This window comes from Muntiacus reevesi, chromosome 18 (genome assembly GCF_963930625.1).
Source record: "Muntiacus reevesi chromosome 18, mMunRee1.1, whole genome shotgun sequence".
Taxonomy (NCBI): domain Eukaryota; kingdom Metazoa; phylum Chordata; class Mammalia; order Artiodactyla; family Cervidae; genus Muntiacus; species Muntiacus reevesi.
The window spans coordinates 55,052,838-55,076,869 of record NC_089266.1 but is presented as its reverse complement, the minus strand read 5'-3'; the positions used below and the strand labels follow the sequence as shown (position 1 = coordinate 55,076,869).

At 38.7% G+C, this 24,032-nt stretch overlaps 1 pseudogene; it reads left to right on the top strand.

Moving 5' to 3' along the window:
- The first annotated feature begins 425 nt into the window (after positions 1-425).
- On the top strand, positions 426-857 carry LOC136150002 (ubiquitin-conjugating enzyme E2 D1-like; annotated as a pseudogene).
- The last annotated feature ends 23,175 nt before the right edge of the window (positions 858-24,032 follow it).

Sequence of the window (24,032 nt, the reverse complement as noted above, 5' to 3'; positions counted from 1 at the left end):
TCTTGTTCCCCCTGGAGGTGGTGAGCTAGCATACTCCTTGAGGAAGAACTAGGACCCTGCCCTATGTACACTGTAGTTTCTTGACCGCTCCTTCTTTGTTTCTGCATTCCCTTCCTTCTCTTTTTAACTACAGATTGAATCTACCCTTCCGAACTCAGAGGTCAACTAATTGCTATGTAATCAATAAAGAAACTTGATTAGGAGAGCGAGTCAGACAGCAGCGAGCAGCCGGAGATCCGAGCCCCCCACCCCACGCCCCTGCGCCCCGCAGCCGTCCCGCACAGGCCGGGGTCGCGCCGCCCTCCCTGTCCCTTGGCGCTGAAGTGGATGGGGAATACATGTAACTCCATGGCTGATCCATGTCAATGTATGACAAAACCCACTGCAATGTTGTGAAGTAATTAGCCTCCAACTAACAAAAATAAATGAAAAAAAAAAAAAAAAAAGAGTTAAGTGATCTACAGCGCGACCCACCCGCTCACTGGCGCCGTGGGAGACGACTTGTTCCACCAGCAAGCAACCATTATGGGGCCTCCTGATAGCGCTTATCAAGGTGGTGTCTTCTTTCTCACTGTATATTTTCCGACAGGCTATCCTTTTGAACCACCAAAGGCTGCTTTCACAACAAAACCTTACCGTCCAAACATAAACAGTAATGGCAGTATTTGTCTTGATATTCTGAGGTCACAGCGGTCACCAGCTCTGACTGTTTCACAAGTTTTATTGTGCATATGTTCTCTGTTTGTGACCCTAATCCAGGTGACCCCTTAGTACCAGATATTGCACAAATCTATAAATCAGACCAAGAAAAATATAACAGACACGCAAGAGAATGGACTCAGAAATATGCAATGTAAAATAAAAAAAAATTTTCATGTATACCAGAGTACTGTAAAATCTAGGTTTTTTCAACATTAGCAGGAAATTGAGCAATGTTTACTATTTCATTGTACCATGAAATCTTTTGATTTTTACCATTTTAAATGTATTTCTGAAGCAAGACAAAACAAACTTCCAAAAATATTCTTGAGATTGTAATGAGAGTATTTATCATTTTGTATGCATTGAGAAAGACACTTATTATGGTTTTTAAGATACTTGGACATCTGCATCTTCAGTTTACAAGATCTACAATGCATCTGAAAAGCAACCAAATTATGTTTTTGCTGAAACTAGATGTTTTTACATAGAAAATACTGTATGTGTTATCTAAGATGTTGTCAATTTTATAAATATATACTCAGATTTCATTCTTTTTTAGCTCACTTTATAATTTATATTTTTTACTGTATTAACTAAATATATTCTATTTACATGTATGTCAACTTGTTACTTTTTTTCTGTGAACAGTATTGAAAAAAACCCAACAACGGATAATGAAATGAATTAACTGTCTGTCTCCCTTGTCTTAGGGTATTCTGTAGAGTGCAGATTTCTTAAACCTGGAATGATCTTTACACTGTAATTCTCAGTATACTGACTATGGAGAAGCACTTGTTTTGGTTTTGTTATACTTGGCTTAACTTTATTACAATGTGAATTAATTGCACTGCTAGGTAGAAAGATGTGTAACTTTTATTTGCTGCTATTCGCATCTGAATTTTTTTCTGTATAGGCAATATTATATCGATACCTTTTACAGATCTTAATGTGGCTTTTTCCATTTAAATAAAAAGCTTTTTCTACTAAAAAAAAAAAAAAAAAAACAAGAAAAAGAAAGTTGATTACAGTAACCAGAATACCAAAGTTTTAGTATTTCATATTAATAACATTTGCCTATATAATATAACCTGAAAAAGTTTATCCCTCATTTGACAATGCTTCTCATGTAATTTAACATACCAAATAACAAATGTGTCTTTTTCCCCTCATTCTCTGGGATCATAAATGATTAGATTAAGTTTCCAAGTAGCTCATTTATATCTCAAAATCACAAGAAGAGAAATGTGTATTCATTCTAGAAAACTAGCTTCCTATATCTGCACATGCAAAAGCATGTTTTAGAATATCCAAAGAGTTCCACCTTTGCAATTTTCCGCGATTTTTTAAAATTACTAAATATTCAATTTAGTCATAATAAACAGCAGTAATAGACAATAAAACATATCATTCCCTCACATTCACATGCCTCATTTTCAGAGGAACAAGAATCAGTAATTGCATTACAAGGTCCCCGTAACAAAAGTCAAAGCAAGGAAGAGAGAACAGGAGGTTCATGCACACACCCACGATAAAAGCCAAACCAATTACAAAAGGCTCACTTTGATACAATAGCAGAGCTATTAGGAACTCTTGTTCTCCAGATTCAAGAGTACTGAGGTCAAACAGTATTACAGTAAAAAGTATCACTCTTTTATTCATGAGAGCATAACTAAAAATTTCCCTGTTTTGCAAAAATACACCCTACAGGACTACATGGTGGAAAATAGATCAAATCACCCATACACAAATATCAAGAGAACAAACTATATAATGAAAACTGATCTCCCAAGGTCATAGGTCTCTTGGCTCAGACAGGGAAAAGTCTCAACTGATGTTCTGCTATGGCCAAAGCCAATGCAATAGAGAGTCTCATGTTGTCTTTAGAGCTCAGAGACCAGCGATGTGTGACAGCCAGTATTCCTGAAACACAGACACAAACAACAAACGTGTCCCATAAACAAAGTGTCAGAGATGCAGCCCCCAAGTTCCACTTCAAAACGAACTGGCCCAGCTCTCATACGAGAATGGGCTCAGACTGGCTAGCAAGGAGCCCAGAGTAGCTTACTCTTTGATAAGGAAGACGGAATGGGTAGAATTTTCTCATGCCAAATAATTCTAGTTAGCTTTTTTTTTTTTTTTTTTTTTTAATCTCTCTGAGATGCCTCAGGATTCCTCTGAAGCATCTCAAACTTTGCTGGAAGTCAAAGAGCTTCAGTTAGAATTCGGTGTTTCGGGAGTTTGTCAAAAACATCAAAAAGTTTCCCAAATACTTGGTCAAACAGGATCACAGGTTACTGTGAAACAACACTTATTCACTTAACCAAGTGACAAAAGAATTAAAAAACAAATACAGATTACTTAAAGCAAGGAAAATCATATGATCTGTAATCAACAGCAGCATGCCAAGAAAATTTTGCTCTCTTTACTGAGAGAAACCAAATCTACTCCTGCCCCAGTCTATTTCTAACAAAATTCATTTATCTAATTAAAGTTAATACAATCTTACAAAATCCTGTTCACACACAAAGCTCTTTTCTCAGCATCCTTTTTTTTTTTTTTTTTTGCAAACCCTTTATCTGCACTATTTTTATGTTTATTGGAGTACAGTTGATTAATCATGTTTTGTTAGTTTCTACTGCACGGCAAAGTGAATCAGTTGTACACATATATATATTGACTCCTTTTTAGATTGCTTTCCCGTTTAGGTCACAAAAGAGCATTGAGTAGAATTCCCTAAGCTGTACAGTAGGTTCTCAGACGTTATCTATTATTATATATAGTAATGTGTATATGAAAATTCCAATCTTAATTCATTCTACTTCTTGTTCCCCCTTTGGAAATTATATATGTTTGTTTTCTACATCTGTGACTCTATTTCTGCCTTACAGTTAGGTTCATCTGTATAGTGCTTCTATATTCCACATATAAACAGTATTATGCAAAGTTTGTCTTTCTCTTTCTGACTTACTTCACCTCGTATGATAATCTCTAAGTGCATCCATATCACTGCAAATGACATTATTTCATTCCTTTTTATGGCTGAGTAATATTCCATTGTATATATGTATCATTTCTTCTTTATTCATTCTTCTGTTGATGGACATTTAGGTTGCTTCCATGTGCTAGAAATTGTAAACAGTGTTGCAATGAATATTAGAGGGCATATATCCTTTTAGACTATGTTTTTTTCTGGGTATATGCCTAGGAAAGGAATTTCTGGGTCATAGGGTAGTGTTTTAAGTGTTTCTTAGTGTTTTAAGGAACCTCAAAGCTGTTCTCCATAGTGGCTATACTAATTTACGTTCCCACAGTGTAGGAGTGTAGGAGGGTTCTCTTTTCTCCACACCATCTTAACATTTTATTGTTTGTAGATTTTTTAATGATGGCTATTCTAATGGGTATGAAGTCATGTAAACCCATGGCTGATTCATATCAATGTATGGCAAAAACCACTACAATATTGTACAGTACAATTAGCCTTCAACTAAAATAAATAAATTAAAAAAATAATAACCGGTGTGAAGTGACACCTTATTGTAGTTTTGATTTGCATTTCTCTAATAATTAGTGATATTAAGCATTTTTTCATTTTTTTTGGTCATCTATATGTCTTCTCTGGAGAATTGCCTATTTAGATCTCTCACCAATTTTTTTGATTGGTTTGCTTGGTTTTTTGATAGTGAGCTGTATGAGCTATTTGTATATTTTGGAGATTAATCCCTTGTTGATTGCTTAATTTGCAAATGTTTTCTCCCACTCTAAGGTTTCTCTTTTCATTTTTTTTTTTTTTATGTTTTCCTTTGCTGTGCAAAATCTCTGAAGTTTAATTAGGTCTCATTTGTTTATTTTCATTTTTATTTCCATTGCTCCAAGCAGTAATTTGAAGAAGATCTTGATGTGATTTATGTCAAAGAATGTTCTGCCCATGTTTTCCTGTAAAAGTTTTATAGCATCTGACCTTACATTTAGATTTTTAACCTATTTTGGTTTTATTTTTGTGTATGGTGTTAGGGAGTGTTCCAATTTTATCCTTTTACGCGTAACTGTCCAGCACCACTTATTAAAGAGACTTCTTTTCTCCATTATATTCTTGTCTTTTTGGTCATAGATTGGATGGACATAGATATATGGTTTATCACTGGAACTTCTATCATCTTACATTGATCTATGCTTCTGCTTTTGTCCCAGTACCATACTGTTTTGGTGAATTTGTAGCTATAGTTTGAAACCAGGGAACCTGATTCTCCCAGCTCTGTTCTTCCCTCTCAAGATTGCGTTGGCTATTCAAGGTCTTTGTGTTTCCATACAAACTGTAGAATTTTTTGTTTAGTTCTGTGAAGAATGCCGTTGGTAATTTGATACAGATTACACTGAATCTGTATATTACTTTGGGTAGTTTAGTGTAGTCATTTTCACATTATTAATTCTTCCAATCCAAGAACATGTTATATCTCTCCATCTGTCTGTGTCATCTTTTGATTTCTCTCATCACAATCTTATAGTTTTCTGAGTACAAGTCTTTTGTCTCTTTAGGTTTATTACTATGTATTAGTTTCTTTTGCTGTGATGGTAAATGGGATTATTTTCTTAATCTCTCTGATTTTTTATTGTTAGTGTACAGGACTTCAAGACATTTCTGTGGATTTAGTTTGTATCCTACCACTTTACCAACTTCATTGTCTCTAGTAGTTTTCTGGTGGCACCTTTAGAATTTTTTATGTATAATATCATGTCATCTGCCAACAGTGACAGTTTTCTTATTTTCCAATTTGAATTCGTTTTATTTATTTATTTATTTTTCTGATTTCTGTGGCTAGATCTTCCAAGAATATGTTGAATAATGGTGGTGAGAATATGCAACCTTGTCTTGTTTCTGATCTTAGAGGAAATGCTTTCAGTTTTTCACCATTGAGGATAATGTTTGCTGTGAGTTTATCATACATGGCCTTTATTTTGTTGAGGTAGGTTCTCTGTAGGCTCACTTTTCTGGAGAGCTTTTCTTTCTTCGTCTTCTTTTTTTTAATCATAAATGTGTGTTGAACTTTATCAAAAGATTTTTCAGCATCTATTGTGATAATAATATGATTTTTGTTCCTCAATTTGTTAATATGGTATATCTCATTGATTGATTTGCATATATTGAAGAATCCTTGCATGACTGGCATAAATCTCACTTGATCAGGATTTATGATCCTTTTATTGTTGGATTTGGTTTGCTAGTATTTTGTTAACTATTTTTGTGTCTGTGTTCATCAGTGACATTAGCCTATATATATATTTTTGTGATATCTCTGGTTTTGGTATCAAGGTAATGATGACCTTGTAGAATGACCTTGAGACGGTTCTTCTGCAGTTTTTCTGAAGAGTTTTAAAAGGTAAGTGTTAACTCTTCTCTAAATGTTTGATAGAAATCACCTGTGAAGCTATCTGGTCCTGATCCTTTCGTAGGTGGGGGGGTGTTTAATTACACTTTCAATTTTAGCACTTCTGATTGGCCTGTTCAAATTTTTTATTTCTTCCTAGTTTAGTTCTAGAAGGTTGTACTTTTCTAGTAATTTGTCCATTTCGTCTACGTTTTTCATTTTATTGGCATATAATTTCTTGTAGAAGTCTCGTATAAGTCTTTTAATTTCTCAGGTGTCTGTTATAACTTCTCTTTTTTTCTATTTCTAATGTTATTGACTTGAGTCCTCTCCCTTTTTTTCTTGATGAGTCTGGCTAAACATTTATCAATTTTGTTTTCCTTCTCAAAGAGCCAGCTTTTAGTTTCATAGATCTTTGCTATTGTTATCTTCATTTCTATTTCATTTATTTCTGCTCTGATCTTTATAATTTTTTTCCTGAGTTTGGATTTTGTTTGTTCTTCTTTTTCTAGTTGTTTTAGGTGTTGGGTTAGGTTATTTATTTGAGATTTTTCTTGTTACTTAAGGTAATATTGTATTCCAATAAACTTCCCTCAGAGTTACTTTTGTTGCATCACATAGGTTTTGGACCAGTGTTTTTGTTGTCATTTGTCTTTAAATATATTTTTAAAATTTTCTCTTTGATTTCTTCAGTGGCTCATTGGTTATTCAATAACATATTGTTTAGCATCCATGTGTTTTTGTTTTTAAATTTTTTTCCTGTAATTTGTTTCTAATCTCATAATGTAGTTGTCAGAAAGGTGCTTGATATAGTTTCAATTTTCATAAATTTGAGAAGAAAGTATATTCTACTGTTTTCAGATGTAATGGTTCCTATAAATCATTTAAGTCTATTTGGTCTAACATGTAGTTTAAGGTTTGTGTTATTAATTTTCTGTCTGGATGATCTGTCCATTGGTATAAGTGGGGTATTAAATCTCCCACTACTATTGTGTTACTGCCAATTTCCCCATTATGGCTATTAGCATTTGCTTATATATTGAGGTGCTCCTACGTTAGCTGCATATGTATTTACAATTGTTTTATCTTCTTCTTAGATTGATACCTTGATCATTAATGTAGTGACCTTCCTTGTCTCTTGTAATGGTCTTTATTTTAAAATCTATTTTGTCCAATATTAGTATTGCTACTCCATCTTTCTTTTGATTTCCCTTTGCATGGAAAATCTTTTACCAGCCCCTCCCTTTAAGTCTGCATGTGTCTAGTTCTGAAATGGGTCTCTTATAAACAACAGATATATGGGTTTTGCTTTTATATTCATTCAACCAGTCTATATCTTTTGGTTGGACCATTTAATCCTTTTACATTTAAGATCAATATGTTTGTTCCTATTGCCATTTTCTTAACTGTTTTGTATTTTTGCATTTTTTCCTTTCCTTTCCTCTTTTGTTCTCTTCTTTTGTATTTCCTGCCTAGAGAAGATCCTTCAACATTTGTTGTAAAGTTGGTTTGATGTTGCTGAATTCTCTTGGCTTTTGCTTGCCTGTAAAGCTTTTGATTTCTTGGTTGAATCTGAATGAGAGCCTTGCTGGGTAGAATATTCTGGGTTGTACTTTTTCCCTTTCATTACTATATATATTGTGCCATTCCCTTCTATCCTGCAGAGTTTATGCTGAAAAGGAAATTCATAACTTTATTTTGATTGCCTTGTATTTGTTGCTTTTCCTTTGTTGGTGTTAATACTTTTCCCTTGTATTTAATTTTTGTTAGTTTGATTAATACATGGCTCTGTGTGTTCCTCCTTGGGTTTATCTTGTATGTGGCTCTCTGAACTTCTTGGACTTGGGTGACTGTTTCCCTTACCACGTTAGGAAATTTTTCAACTACAATCTCTTCAAATATTTTATCAGGCCTTTTTCTCACTCTTATCTTTCTGAGGCCCTTATAATTCAAATGTCAGTGCATTTAATATTGTCCTAGAGGTCTCTAAGACTGTCCCCACTTCATTTAAATCTTATTTCTTTATTCTATTCTACGGCAATGATTTCCACCATTCTGTCTTTCAGCTTACTTATCCATTCTTCTGCCTTGGTAATTTTGCTATTGATTCCTTCTAGAGTATTTTTCATCCCAGTTCTTGTATTGTTCATCTCTGCTTCTTTGTTCTTTAGTTCTCCTAGTCTTTGTTAAACATCTTTCGCATCTTTTTAACCTGTGCCTCCATTCTTTTTCTGAGATCTTGTATTTTCTTTACTATCATTATTTTGAATTCTTTTTCAGGTAGACTGCTTATCCCCTCTTCATTTAGTTGTTCTTACAGGTTCTTATCTTGCACCTTCATGTGCAGCAGACTTCTCTGTTGTCTCATTTTCTCTGACTTGCTGCCTCTGCTGTCTCCTTTCTGCAGGCTGCAGGAGTGTGGCTCCTCTTGCTTCTGGTGTCTGCTCCTTGGTGAGTGAGGTGGATGTTGAGTGGGTCCGCCTTTTGCTCTGTGGTTGTCACTGACCTGTCAAGGGCATGGCGTGTCCCTTAGTTGTTAAAGGAGAGGCTGCAGAATCTGTTTCCTAACTGTGTTCTGATCTCTACTACAAGGTAGGCAGGACTGGGGCACTCCCAACAGGAAGGAAGCCTCTGAGTCTTTCTCCTCTGACTGCTCACTCCTTGAGTGTGCCCTAGTGTGTCCCCTTTCAACACTGTGCAGGCTCACGAACTACATGTGTTGGCACTGTTCTGGGTCCCTGTGTAACCATGGGCATCCCGGCAAATGCAGGCGTCTGGCACTGAGGTCCACTGAAGTCAGGTCCCAGAACTGCAGTATTCATGCAATCAGATCCATTGTGGTAATTATGAAGGCAACTCAGACTCTAGCCTGGCCCAGTCCCACAAGGACTGGGTTCACAGACCCCACAAAACCCACTGTTGCTAAAGCCAGCTCCATCTCAGCTGCAGGAGCACTTGCTGCCCATTTGGATATTCTGTAGGCGCTGAATTTTGGAAACCATCAGCAGAGGCATAACTTTGTGGTTTGGGTGGCCACAAGGAGAGGTTTTAGCATTGCCTCCTTAGTTGCACAGTCCCTGGAACTCAGCTGTGGTTTCAACACCATCTCTACATATTCCTCTCACCAGCATCTGCTCCGAGGTTATTCTGAAGCATGTGTCCACACAGGTCAGGAGTGGGGAAGCATTTAAGGGCGTTGTCAAAGCTGGATGGGTGGAAGGGGCTCAAGCAAGCCTGTTGATGTGGGTTCCCTATCATTTCCCCTGGAGGCAGGACTTAAGGGTGGGGAAGGGTGTTGTAAAGTGGCCCCACCCTTTACACACACACAATAATGACGCCTTACATCTATGGTGATCTGAGCTTCTTGCACAAACTTTTCTGACTGTTGAGCTCTTTAGCCCCTTCCCTTCAGGCTGTCTCTTCACAGCCAACAGCTGTCTCCTCCCTGGTCTGCTCTCCAAATCCCACTTTCCAGCACCCATCCCCTGCTGTACCTGGAGATGCAAGACTCAGGCTGGGGTGTGCAGAGCTGCAGCAAAGACCGTACATTTAGGTCTTACTCTGTCCTGCCTTTCACAGACCAGTTACTGCATTCCTGTCTGACCCCTTGAAGCTCCTTCTCTGTGCCAGCTGATCCCCCACAGTAAAGGGGCTTTCCTGAGTGTGCAAACCTCTCCTCTCCTTCGACTCCCCACAAGGGATGCTGGTCCCATCATGTTTCCTCTTTTTTTTTTTTTTTTCCTTCTTTCATCCTACCTGGTTACATAGTGTTTTTTTTGTTTTTTTTTTTTTTTTTTTTTTTGGTCCTTTTATGTGTCCAAACCCAGAGAATGTGGGCACAATTGCATTCATCTCCCATGCTAGGAAAGTCTTGCTCAAAATTCTCCAAGCCAGGCTTCAGCAATACATGAACTGTGAATTTCCAGATGTTAAGCTGGATTTAGAGAAGGTAGAGGAATCAGAGATCAAATTACCAACTTCTGATGGATCAGAGAAAAAGCAAGAGAATTCCAGAAAAATATCTATTTCTGCTTTATTGACTACACTAAAGCCTTTGACTTGTGATCACAACAAACTGTGCAAAATTCTTCAAGAGATGGGAATACCAGATCACCTAACCTGTCTCCTGAGAAATCTGTATGCAGGTCAAGAAGCAACAGTTACAACTGGCCGTGGAACAACTGACTGGTTCCAAATTGGGAAAGGACTATATCAAGGCTGTATATTGTCACCCTGCACATTACATCATGCAAAATGCTGGGCTGGATGAAGCACAAGCTGGAATGAAGATTGGCTGTAGAAATATCCATAGCCTCAGCTATGCAGATGACACCACCCTTATGGCAGAAAGTAAAGAGGAACAGAAAAGCAAGTACTCAAGGGATAAGCGTTGGGTGTAAGGGAAGATCGCTGTATTCAGAAGGCTGCAACCCGAGGAGAGAATGGACTCGTGTCCAAAAACCTAACTCCAAAGATTCTGCTTAGCCGTCAAAGTGTTTAAAGGAGAATTGTTGGGAAAGGAATCAGGATCTTCTCTATCTTTCACAGTGCGCAGACTATCTTCTGATTGGTTGGTGACAAGGTAACAGGGCAGAAAGTGAAAATGAAAGTCGTTCAATAGTTTTTGACTCTTTGTGACCCCATGGACTGTAGCCTGCCAGGCACCTCTGTCTGTGGAATTCTCCAGGCAAGAATACTGAGTGGGTAGCTGTTCCCTTCTCCAGGGGATCTTCCCAGCCCAGGGCCTGAACCCAGGTCTCCTTCATTACAGGCAGATTCTTTACCATCTTAGCCACTAGGGAAGCCCAGCAGGGTGGTGTACCATGAATTTTGTGCTCAGACTGAAGCTACCATTCTCCACCTTGGTTAGGGCCTTAGTACTGGCAGAAGAATTCAAAAGCATTTTGTTCTGTATATCTCTTTAGGAAGAACCAAGAACCTACTCCATGGCTGTTCTGTTGTTTATTGAATACTCCTTTTGTTTTGTCTCTTTTTCTTTCCCTCCTTTCCCTGATATGCAACTGATTCAGTCTGTTCTTTGGAACTCAGGAAAGTTCAAAGGAGGCTGAATGAAGCTTATTTCCTACAAACAAGGAACAGGGGACACAGAAAGGTTTGGTAACCAGGAAAGGCTCTTATAGTCCTGCTCCGTTTTAGTCTCTTACACAAATAATAGCAAAAAGCTATCTGAGTAAGCCACCTTAACTTGTTCCATTTGCCAGGAACACAATGCACCCAACTGTTGTTTGGTAAACTAGTGACTTTTGTATTACTGTATCCATTTCATAAATAGATTGTTTAAGTGAAAGCTGTAAGATCTCTGTTTCTGTATGTTTGGTGCATGTGTGTTCAGTCGTGTCCAACTCTTTGCAACCCTATGAACTGCAGCCCACCAGACTCTCATGTCCATGAAATTACCCAGGTAAGAATACTGGAGTGGGCTGCCATTTCCTCCTCCAGAGTATCTACCCAATACAGGGATCAAATATGCATCTCCTGCATTGGCAGGCAGATAACTGCACCACTGAACCACCTGGGAAGTCTATGTTTATGTATGTCTATATATGTAAACCACAATCACAGAAAATGAACCAAACTGATCAAATGTATAACAGCCTTGTCTAACTCAATGAAACTATGAGACATGATGTGTAGGGTCAGCCAAGATGTAGTGTCATGGTGGAGAGTTCTGGCAAAATGCTGTCCGCTGGAGAAGGGAATGGCAAACCACTTCAGTATTCTTACCTTGAGAAATCCATGAACAGTATGAAAAGGCAAAAAGATAGGACACTGAAAGATGAACTTCCCAGGTCAGTAGGTGCCCAATATGCTGCTGGAGATCAGTGGAGAAATAACTCCAGAAAGAATGAAGAGATAGAGCCAAAGCAATAACAACACCCAGTTGTGGATGTGACTGGTGATGGAAGTAAAGTCTGATGCTATAAAGAGCAATATTGCATAGGAACCCGGAATGTTAGGTCCATGAATCAAGGCAAGTCGGAAGTGGTCAAACAAGATGGCAAGAGTGAACACTGACATTTTAGGAATTGGTGAACTAAAATGGACTGGTGAAAGGGTAAATTTAACTCAGATAACCATTATATCTACTACTGTGGGCAAGAATCCCTTAGAAGAAACAGAGTAGCCATCATAGTCAACAAAACAGTCCAAAATGCAGCACTTGGATGTAATCTTAAAAATGACAGAATGATCTCTGTTCGTTTCCAAGGAAACCATTTGTATATCACAGTAATCCAAGTCTATGTCCCGACCAGTAACGTTGAAGTAGCAAGCTGAAGTTGAATGGTTCTATGAAGACCTACAAGACCTTCTAGAACTAACACCCCAAGAGATGTTCTTTTCATCTCGGGGGACTGGAATGCAAAAGTAGAAAGTCAAGAAACACCAGGATTAACAGGCAAATTTGGCCTTGGAGTACAGAATGAAGCAGGGCAAAGTCTAATAGAGTTTTGCCAAGAGAACGCACTGGCCATAACAAACTCTCTATTCCAACAACTCAAGAGAAGACTCTACACATGGACATCACAAGATGGTCAATACCCAAATCAGATTGATTATATTCTTTGCAGCCAAAGATGGAGAATCTCTATACAGGCAGCAAAAACAAGACCAGGAGCTGACTGTGGCTCAGATCGTGAACTCCTTATTGCCAAATTCAGACTTAAATTGAAGAAAGTAGGGAAAACCACTAGGCCATTCAGATATGACCTAAATCAGATCGCTTACAATTATATAGCGGAAGTGAGAAATAGATTCAAGGGACTAGATCTGATAGAACTATGGATGAATGTTTGTGACATTGTACAGGAGGCAGTGATCAAGACTATCCCTGAGAAAAAGAAATGTAAAAAGGCAAAATGATTGTCTGAAGAGGTCTACAAATAGCTTTGAAAAGAGGAGAAGAGACAGGTAAAGGAGAAAAGGAAAGATATACCCATTTGAATGCAGAGTTCCAAACAATAGCAAGGAGAGATAAGAAAGCTTTCCTCAGTGATCAATGCTAGAAATAGAGGAAAACAATAGAATGGGAAAGACTAGAGATCTTGTCAAGAAAACTGGAGATATCAAAGGAAAATTTCATGCAAAGATGGGCTCAATAAAGGACAGAAATGGTATGGACCAAACAGAAACAGAAGATATTAAGAAGAGATGGCAAGAATACACAGAAGAACTATATAAAAAAGATCTTCATGCCACAGATAATCATGATGGTGTAATCACTGACCTAGAGCCAGACATCCTGGAAAGGGAAGTCAAGTGGGATGTAGTAAGCATCACCACGAACAAAGCTAGTGGAGGTGCTGGAATTCCAGATGAGCTATTTCAAATCCTGAAAGATGATGCTGTGAAAGTGCTGCACTCAATATGCCAGCAAATCTGGAAAGCTCAGCAGTGGCCACAGGACTGGAAAAGGTCAGTTTTAATTCCAATCCCATAGAAAGGCAATGCCAAGGAATGTTCAAACTACCACACAGTTGCACTCATCTCTTATATTAGCAAAGTGTTGCTCAAAATCCTCCAAGCCAGGCTTCAACAGTATGGTAGCCATGAACTTCCAGATGTTCAAGATGGATTTAGAATAGGCAGAGGAACCAGAGATCAAATTGCCAACATTCGTTGGATCATCAAAAAAGCAAGGGAATTCCAGAAAAACATCTACTTCTGCTTTATTGACGATGCCAAAGCCTTTGACTGTGTGGATCACAACAAACTGTACAAAATTCTTCAAGGGATGGGAATACCAGATTACCTTACCTGCCTCCTGAGAAATCTGTATGCAGGTCAGGAAGCAACAGTTAGAACAGGAAATGAAACAACAGACTGTTTCCAAATTGGGAAAGGAGTACATCAAGGCTGTATATTGTCACCCTGTTTATTTCACTTCTATGCAGAGTACATCATGCGAAATGTCAGGCTGGATGAAGCACAAGCAGGAATCAAGATTGCTGGGGAAAGTGTCAATACTCTCAGATAAGCAGATGACACCACCCTTATGGCAGAAAGGAAAAAAGAACTAAAGAGCCTCTTGATGAAGGTGAAAGACAAAAAGTGAAAAAGTTGGCTTAAAACTCAACATTCAGAAAACTAAGATCACAGCATCCAGTTCCATCACTTAATGGCACATAGATGGGGAAACAATGGAAAGAATGACAGACTTTATTTATTTCATTTTATTTTTTGGCTCCAAAATCAGTGCAGATGGTGACTGTAGCCATGAAATTAAAAGATGCTTGATCCTTGGGGAAAAAAAGCTGTGACCAACCTAGACAGCATATTGAAAAGCAGAGACATTGCTTTGCCAGCAAAGGTCCTTCTAGTCAAGGCTGTTGTTTTTCCAGTGGTCATGTATGGATGTGAGAGTTGGAGTACAAAGAAAGCTGAGCACAGAAGAATAGATGGCTTTGAACTGTGGTTTTTGAGAAGACTCTTAAGAGTTTCTTAGACTGCAAGGAGATCAAACAAGTCAATCCTAAAGGAAATCAGTCCTTATTATTCATTGGAAGGACTCCTAAAGAAGCAGAAACACCAATACTTACTTGATGCAAAGAACTGACTCATTGGGAAAAAAAAAAACCCTGATGCTGGGAATGATTGAAGGCAGGAGAAGAGCATGACAGAAGATGAGATGGTAGGATGGCATGACTGACTCAATGGGCGTGAGTTTGAGTAAACTCGGGAGTTGGTGATGGACAGCGAAGCCTAGTGTGCTGCAGTCCATGGGGTTGCAAAGAGTAATACACAGCTGAGCGACTGTACTGAACTGATATATGTTTACTCTGTGTGCATCCCCAGTCACTTCAGTCGTGTCTGACTCTTTGTGACCCCATGTATTGTAGCCCACCCCATATATTTGCTCTGTCCATAGGATTCTCCAGGCAAGAGTACTGGAGTGGGTTGCCATTTCCTCCTTCACAATATCTTCCCAACCCAGGCACTGAACTTGCATTTCTTATATCCCTTGCATTGTCAGACAGGTTCCTTACCACTAGCTCTACCTAAGAAGCCATGTATACTATAGATATGTGATTTTTTGTGTGTGCTTTTGCTTCTGAATAGCATTACCAAGATTATTAATATTTCCTAAAGGGTTCTATTTTATTGACTAAAGACAAACAAGCATTATATAAATAAAGTATGTGCTCAGAAATACAGACACTAATCCAAATAGTTTCTAAGTTATTGTGATCTAAAATAATTTTCATAAATTAAAGCTAGCTTAATTTTATTGGTTTAATTAAAACAGGTGTATCTTTAGAGTTGTCAGCATTAAATACTTTTTTTACCTGCATTTACAAAAAGTCAAATAAGTTCATGATAGTTCAAACAATAGAATTCGTCAGCCAGAAAGATTACTTAAGATAATAGTTAGCCGTCTAAGGTGTCATGAAATTTTCAAGAATAATCTAAACACACATGTAAAGATGAAGGAAGCTAGATAAATGTGAGATAAAATTTTCAATAAAATTTTCAGCAAGTTATGTTTTATGCTATATCTACTTACAAAGAGTCTCCAAAAAAATTTTAGGACTTCTTGGCCTACATAATCATGTGAGATAACTTCTTGCTATAAATCTTGAATTTGGACAGAAATTTGACAAAACATGGGAAAATTTCCTTTGAAAATTGGGAGGTAAAAGGAATAGCTTGAGGCAAAGAATAGAGGTAGAGAGCCCGGGAGGCAGAAAGATATTTGCAGTAAGGAGCAAAAGCTATAAACATTTACTGACCACTTTCTAAATGCCAGGCACAGGATGAGGAATTTCACAGACATTAGATAATTTCATCTTTACATTTAAATACATATAAAAGTTCTGAGAGAGCACAGAATTTTGCCTAGTTACCAACTGTACACTCAATATAGAGAACACACAAAATACTGAAACTCTATGCTGAGGAATAAATGAAATAATGGAGAAGCAGTATCTCTAAAACCCCAGGAACACAATTTGACTCTATGGCAGAAAGATGGGTAAAAAATATACACTTAATCTTATCTTCCACTTTATCCTGATCAGACGAATGAATTTTGAGAACAAATAAATGTTGAGGCTAGCATTGTTTTGGATTGCAGAGTTTTTGTTTTCTTTGCTTTATTTTATAACTTAAAATTGTATTTGTTTATTTTTGCCTTTCCATTCTGATTCAACACTTTTGGAGGAATTATACTGACTGTCTAGAAGTCCACACAAGAGAGAGAGAGGCAGGAGGCAGAGCAGGATAAGGAAAGCAGAGCTTTTCATTTACAGGCATGGATTCTGGAAGTTAAAAAATAAATAAATAAAATCTGATTCCCTCGGGGACAGATATAGAGGTTGGTGGGGGTGGGGGCAGCCACCAATCCCATTTTGTCCTATATATTTTGTTTGACTCCTCTTAGTGGTTCATCAACTGAGAAACAGCCGATGGAAACCAGGAAAGAGAAAAACAGTACTTGGAGCTCAGTGAAGGACCCACAGCAACCTCTATTCTATGCCAAACGGCTTGGGAGAGACTGGGTCTGTTCTTAGTGGTCAGGTATTCTGTTCACCAAGGAGTGTGGGGTTTTTTCCCAAGGGGTAGGGTATAATGGTTTTTCCAGGGACCGTGAGTATTATTTCAGGTCAGTGTTGAATCATTGCTGGATTGCTTGATTGCTGAAAGCCCCCAAGTAGGAGTTCTCACTCCACTACACTGTTTGGCTCCTGTGGGCTTCCAGCGACTTCAGGCTCCTGTAAACAGCATTTGTTTTCCATCACAAGCTAGGAAATGTGCCTGTGCAGCCAAGGTGCTGGGTCTCTGGAGAGGGGGCCAGGGAGCCCGTTTCCTCACATCTCATTTTAGTTTGCATCTTGCTGGTGGGGTTGAGTAATCACTGAAGTTCTGTGTCTTCACATCCTATTCTCTTCCACTAACCTATGAAACAGCCAGTGACCCGCTGGATCAACCAGATGTTTCCTGAGCAAAGACAGCACACACAGCATCTTGCGAGCGGGAGGGCTGGTGGGCACTCACCCCTCTGACATCACTGGGTGAGGTAGCCTAGGGGGAATTTCAAAGCAGAGCATTCTGGCCAGGGAAGAGCTCAGCTGGCCGCTCTGTGCTGAGATTAACTGACCCAGACAACTAGGGAGAAGGAATCAGCAATTTAAGTGTGTTTATAATCCAGGAGTGGCTTCCCAGCTGGCGCTAGTAGTAAGCAAACCAACTGCCAAAGCAGGAGACAAGAGAGACACGGATCCAGTGTTCTTGCCCGGAGAATCCCATGGACAGAGGAGCCTGGTGGGCTACACTCCATGGAGGTGCAAAAGAGTGGGACACGATTGAGGCGACTTAGAATGCACACATGCGTTTTCCAGGAGTTAGACCTTGCAAACCCTGAACACCCTAGGGCTCTTGGAGACTTTCCCCATGGCTCCCCATGCACAGACAGGAAAAATCTCACTATACTGCTTCTCATTCCAGCTCCTTGCTCCCCTGACTTTGCCTGAGGCAGGAGAGGCACAAGTTCAACTAATTGTAAAACAAAAATTAATAATTGTTAATAATAAATCAACTAATCCTTCCTGCCAAAACAAACAGGAGCTCAAATCTTTAAAAAAAAAAAAAAATCTAATTTCAAGTCATCCCCCTATAGATCACTAACTTATCAGATTCAGGGTGTTAATAACTAGTAAAATGATATACTTTTTTAATATAGGAAATAAAGACATGGAATGGCCAGTTTTCCCTTAGTTGTTTTTGTTCAGCCACTAAGTAGTGTTCTATTCTTTGAGACACCATGAACTGCAGCATATCAGGATCCCCTGTCCTTCACTATCTCCCAGAGTTTGCTTAAGTTAATGTCCAATGAATCCGTGATACTATCCAACCATCTCAGTCTCTGCTGCCCTTTTCTCTTCCTGCCCTCAATCTTTCCCAGCATGACAGTCTTTTCCATTGAGTCAGTACTTCACATCAGGTGCCCAAAATTATTGGAGCTTCAGCTTCACATCAGTTCTTCCAATGAATATTCAGGACTGATTTTCTTTAGGATTGACTGGTTTGATCTCCTTGCAGGCCAAGGAACTATCAAGAGTCTTTTCCAGCACCACAATTTGAAATTGAAATGAATTTTTTGGCACTCAGCCTTCTTTATGGTCCAACTCTCACATCCATACATGACTACTGGAAAAACAATAGCTTTGACTATATGGATTCTGTCAGTAAAGTGATGTCTTTGTTTTGTAATATGCTGTCTAGGTTTGCCATAGCTTTCCTTCCAAGGAGCAAGCGTCTTTTATTTTCATGGCTGAAGTCACCATCCACAGTGCTTTTGGAGTTCAAGAAAATAAAATTTATTACTGTTTCCACTTTTTCCCCTTTTGTTTGCCATGAAGTGATGGGACTAGATGCTATGATCTCAGTTTTTTGAATGTTGAATTTTAAACCAACCTTTTCACTCTCCTCTTTCACCCTCATGAAGAGGCTCTTTACTACCTCTCCACTTTCTACCATTAGAGTGGTATTATCTGCATATCTAAGGTTGTGGGCATTTCTCTCAGCAATCTTGATTCCAACTTGTGATTTCAGGCCAGCATTTTGCATGATGTATTCTGTATATAAGTTAAATAAACACGATGACAATATACAGCCTTGATGTACTCCTTTCCCAATTTTGAACCAGTCAGTTGTTCCATTAAAGATTCTAACTGTTGCTTCTTGACCCATATACAGATTTCTCAGGAGACATGTAAGGTGGTCTGGTATTCCTATCTCTATGAGAACTTTCGGCAGTTTGTTGTAATCCACACAGTCAAAGGCTTTACCATAGTGAAGCAGAAGTAGATATTTTTCTGGAATCCCCTTGCTTTCTCTATCCAACAAATATTGGCAATTTGATCTCTGATTCTTTTGTCTATTCTAAACCCAGCTTGTACATTTGGAAGTTCTCAGGTTACATACTGCTCTAGTCTAACTATTAAAAAGCAGAGACACTTTGTCAACAAAGGTTCATCTAGTCAAGGCTATGGTTTTTCCTGTAGTCATGTATTGATGTGAGAGTTGGACTATAAAGAAAGCTGAGTGCCAAAGAACTGATGTTTTTGAACTGTGATGTTGGAGAAGACTTTTGAGAGTCGCTTGGACTGCAAGGAGATCAAACCAGTCCATCCTAAAGGAAATCAGTCCTGAATGTTCATTGGAAGGACAGATGTTGAAGCTGAAACTCCAATACTTTGGCTTCTTGATGCGAAGAACTGACTCACTGGAAAAGACCCTGATGCTGGGAAAGATTGAAGGCAGGAGGAGAAGGGGATGACAGAGGATGAGATGGTTGGATGGCATCACTGACTCAATGGACATGAATTTGAGTTAACTCCGGGAGTTGGTGATGGACAGGGAGGCCTGGCATGCTGCAGTCCATGGAGTTGCAAAGAGTCGGACATGACTGAGTGACTGAACTGAATAGTCTAACTTGAAGAATTTTGAGCATAATCTTATTAGCATGAGAAATGAGTGCAATTGTATGGTAATTTGAACATTCTTTGGCATTACCCTTCTTTGGAATTGGAAAGAAAACTGATTTGTTCTGGTCCTGTGGCCACTGCTGAGTTTTCCAAGTTTGTTTACATGTTGAGTGCAGCACTTTAACAGCATCATCTTTTGGGATTTTAAAATGCTCAGCTGGAATTCCATCACTTCTACTAGCTTTGTTTGTAGCAATGCTTCTTAAGGCCCACTTGACTTCACACTCCAGGATGTCTGGTTCTAGGTGAGTGACCACACCATCATGGTTATCCAGGTCATTAAAAAATTATTTTGTATAGTTGTTCAGTGTAGTCTTACCACCTCCTCTTAATCTTTTCTGCTTCTGTTACACTCTTACTGTTGCTGTCTTTTATCATGTTCATTCTTGCATGAAATGTTCCCTTGACATCTCCAGTTTTCTGGAAGAGCTCTCTAGCATTACCCATTCTATTGTTTTCCTCCACTTCTTTGCATTGTTCATTTAATATTTTCTTATCTCTCCTTGCTATTCTCTGAAACTCTGCATTCAGTTGGGTATATCTTTTCCTTTCTTCTTTGTTTTTGCTTCTCTACTGTCTTCAGCTATTTGTAAAGTTTACTCAGACAACCTCTTTGCTTTCTTGTATTTGTTCTTTCTTTAGAATTGTTTTGATCACTGCCTCCTGTACAATGTTACAAACCTCTGTCCATAGTTTTTCAGGCACTCTGTCTACCAGATCTAATCCCTCAAATCTATTCACTACCTCCACTGTATAATCATAAGGGATTTGATTTAGGTCATACCTGAATGGCCAGCGATTTTCTCTGTTCTTCAATTTAAGCCTGAATTTTGCAATAAGGAGCTCATCATCTAAGCCACAGTCAGTTCTAGGTCTTTTTGTTTTTTGCTGACTGTATAGAGATTCTCCATCTTCAACTGCAAAGAATATAATCAACCTGATGTTGATATTGACCATTTTGTGATGTCCGTGTATAGAGTAGTCTCTTGTGTTGCCGGAAGAGGGTGTTTGCTATGACCAGTGTGAACGCTTGACAAAACTCTGTTAGTCTTTTCCCTGCTTCATTTTTTAATCCAAGGCCAAACTTGCTGGTTAGTCCAGGTATCTCTTGACTTCCTACTTTTGCATTCCAATCCCATATGATGAAAAGGATATCTTTTTTTTTGCTGTTAGTTCTAGAGGGTGTTTTAGGTCTGCATAGAACCATTCAACTTCAGCTTCTTCAGCGTTAGTGGTTGGGGCATAGACTCGGATTACTGTGATGTTGAATGGGTTGCTTTGGAAATGAGAAGAGATCGTTCTGTCATTTGCAGCCAAGTACTGCATTTTGGACTTTTCTTTTAACTATGAGGGTTACTCTATTTCTTCTAAGGGATTCTTGCCCACAGTAGTAGATTTAGTGGTAATATGAATTAAATTCGCCCATCCCCATCCATTTTAGTTGGCTGATTCCTAAGATGTTGATGTTCACTCTTGCCATCTCCTGCTTGACCATGTCCAATTTACCTTGATTCAGGGACCTAACATTACAGCTTCCTATGCAGTACTGTTGTCTAGAGGATCAGACTTTGCTCTCACCACCAGACACATCCACAACTGATCATCATTTCTTCTTTGGTCCAGCCACTTCATTCTTTGTGGAGTTATTAATAAGTGTCCTCCACTCTTCCCCAGTAGCAAGCATATTGGACACATTCTGACCTGTGGGGCTCATTTTCCAGTGTCATATCTTTTTGCCTTTTTATACTGTCCATGGGATTCTCATGGCGAGAATATTAGAGTGGTCTGCCATTTCCTCCTCCACTGGACCACATTTTGTCAGAATTCTTCACTGTTGCCATCTGTCTTGGGTGGCCCTGCACAACATTGCTCATAGCTTCTTTGAGTTTGGCAAACCCCTTCGCCACAATAAGACTGTGATCACCTTACAAAGGTCACTAAAAGTAACTAGAAACAAACAAATAAAAAAAATATAATGAATGTACTATTTGCTATCACTGTGATCTCATAAAAGCAATATTAATTCCACTTCCTTTACTCAAACCTCTTCAAGGACGTTTCTTCACATTCATAATCAAACCCAAAATACTGAGACCTAAAACCTTCCACATGACTAGGAATTGACACCGCCTAGTTTATAAAAGTTCCACCTCCTCCTCTTATTTCTCTCCCGCCTTTTCCCTGTCACTCAAACATGCCCTTGTCTTTGCATCTGCTATTCCCCACAGCTGTGTGCTCTTTCCCTAGACCTATGGTCGGTACCATCCTGTGGTCTGAAGCTTTCTGGCTGGGCTTCCAGGGATCTACCTCCTGGGATTCATGTCTGTGTGATCCCATCCCCTCTGTGTGAGCTGGAACTAGTGACTTCTAAAGAATAGACCAGCACAGACCTGCTGTCAAGAAGAGCAACAATGATGGGATGTCCCCCAAAGATTAGGCTATGAAAGACTGTGAAGTCTTGCTTACTCTCTCTCTCTGATGCTTCTCACTTGCTCTGTGAGTTACCATCTTGGGGCTGCTCTCTGGAGAGACTAAAGTGAGAAGGAACTGGAGGTGATCACTTCACCAGCAGTTAGTCAAGAGCTGACTCCTCCAAGAGGCTGGGAAGAACTGAGTCCTGCCAGCCACCTCCTGAGTGAGACTGAAGAGGATCCTCTTCTATCTTGTCTATCTTTGCAAGGACTTCAGTCCTAGAGGACTTTTGACTGCAGCCTCATGACAGACTCTGAGCTGGACACCAGAAACTCTGAAAACTTGAGATAAGAAATCTTCTTCTTAGCCAACAAGCTCTGATGCACTTTGATACAGCAATAGTTGATTAATCTCCACCTCACTTTGTTCAGGGCTCTGCTCAAATGTCTCCCTATCTAAAGTAGTCCTTCACCTCCCAAACCAACTACATCAACAAAAAATGACCACAGATTATTTCCCTTCCTTTACCCACCTCCATTTTTCCTTATGGAAATTATTGCTACTTACATTTATATTATATATATATTTTTTAACTGGCTTTCCTACTAGAATAAAAATCCAAAGAATGCTATGTCTGTCATTTTCTTGGCAAATAAGATGAATATATATTTGTCCTAATGGTGCTTAGGTTCATTTGTCAAATTCTTACTGTAGGGCTACTGTATACCAGGGACCACAGATTTATTCCCATTCCATGTCACATAATATAAAGAGCAAAAAGTGAAGATGGACTAGGATCCTGGCATTTACTGACTTTGTGCACCCTGACAAGCCTCTGAGGTACCATTTTTCTCATCCATAAAATAGGGTAATATTCACATCCTAAGTTGTTCAGAAAGGTAAATAAAATTACGTACATAATCGCTTAGTTTATATTAAATGTGTCTGCCCCACTTTCACTATTTTCTTTACTTGGCCATCTTGCACATAACCATTATGTCCCTTTTTTTTTTTTTTTTTTTACAAATCTGAATTAAATAGTTAATTCATTCTTTTTCCTTCCTTTACTTTTTGAAAAATAAAACTCTTAGAAAGTCAAATCTATAGCATATTAGATGCTATATTAGAAGCATAGATGCTTCTGTCTAGTAATTTTGGGGTTAGAAGATGTGAGTTCACCCATCGCTTTCAAGTTTCTTCTTGTTCAGATATGGGATTGATGTTAAGAAAGTGCCTTTCTTATCCCGGCTAGGTGGTCAGAAGTTGCTACTACTTTGTAAATGCTTTATTGCCAATCTCTTGATTCAGCAGTTTATGCTATTGTTGCCTGTGTGTCCTGATTCCTCTGCTTACAGTGTTAACTTCCCTTTTTGAAGGAGCAAAAACTTTGCACTTCAGAACGAGTTCACTGCTGCATCCTTCAGTGAAATCTTTCTGAATCCCTTCTTCCAGCCTTTATTCATATGTTTCCAGTGTAATGCATCATATTCAAAACACCTTATATCCTTTGCTACTAAATGGTCAGCAGCATGCAGCCAGAGGAAAGCACCCTTTTGTCTTTCTATTCTCAGCTTATAGGACTGGGAACAGCCAATAGGCACTTGACAGAGATAACCAATGAATGCCTGTGTTGATATATGACTAGAGCTCATGGTCTTTGGACATCAGATTTCATCCTCTAAAAAAATGAGAGATAGCCAGGTACCTTATTAAGCATATTTCAGCACCAAAATGTGAAGTTTCTTAGTCTTTATATTGTGTTATTCAAATGCAGTATGTTTTTAAATTTCAAGTGTTTTTCTTAATGCCAGAGCTTTCTGTATGGTCAGAAGCTTTATGATTTTTTCTGTTTTGTTTTTGGCCATGCCACATGGCATGCAGGATATTATTTCCCCAATCAGGGATGGAAACTGCACCCCTTCTGCACTGGAAGCCTGGAGTCTTAACCAAAATGTCCTTGAATTTTGAGCAACTGAGATTTGAAAGTTTATAGAACTCCTGTCACTGACTCTTTGCCTGTAATTGCACCAATGATGTGGCTGAGTTATCA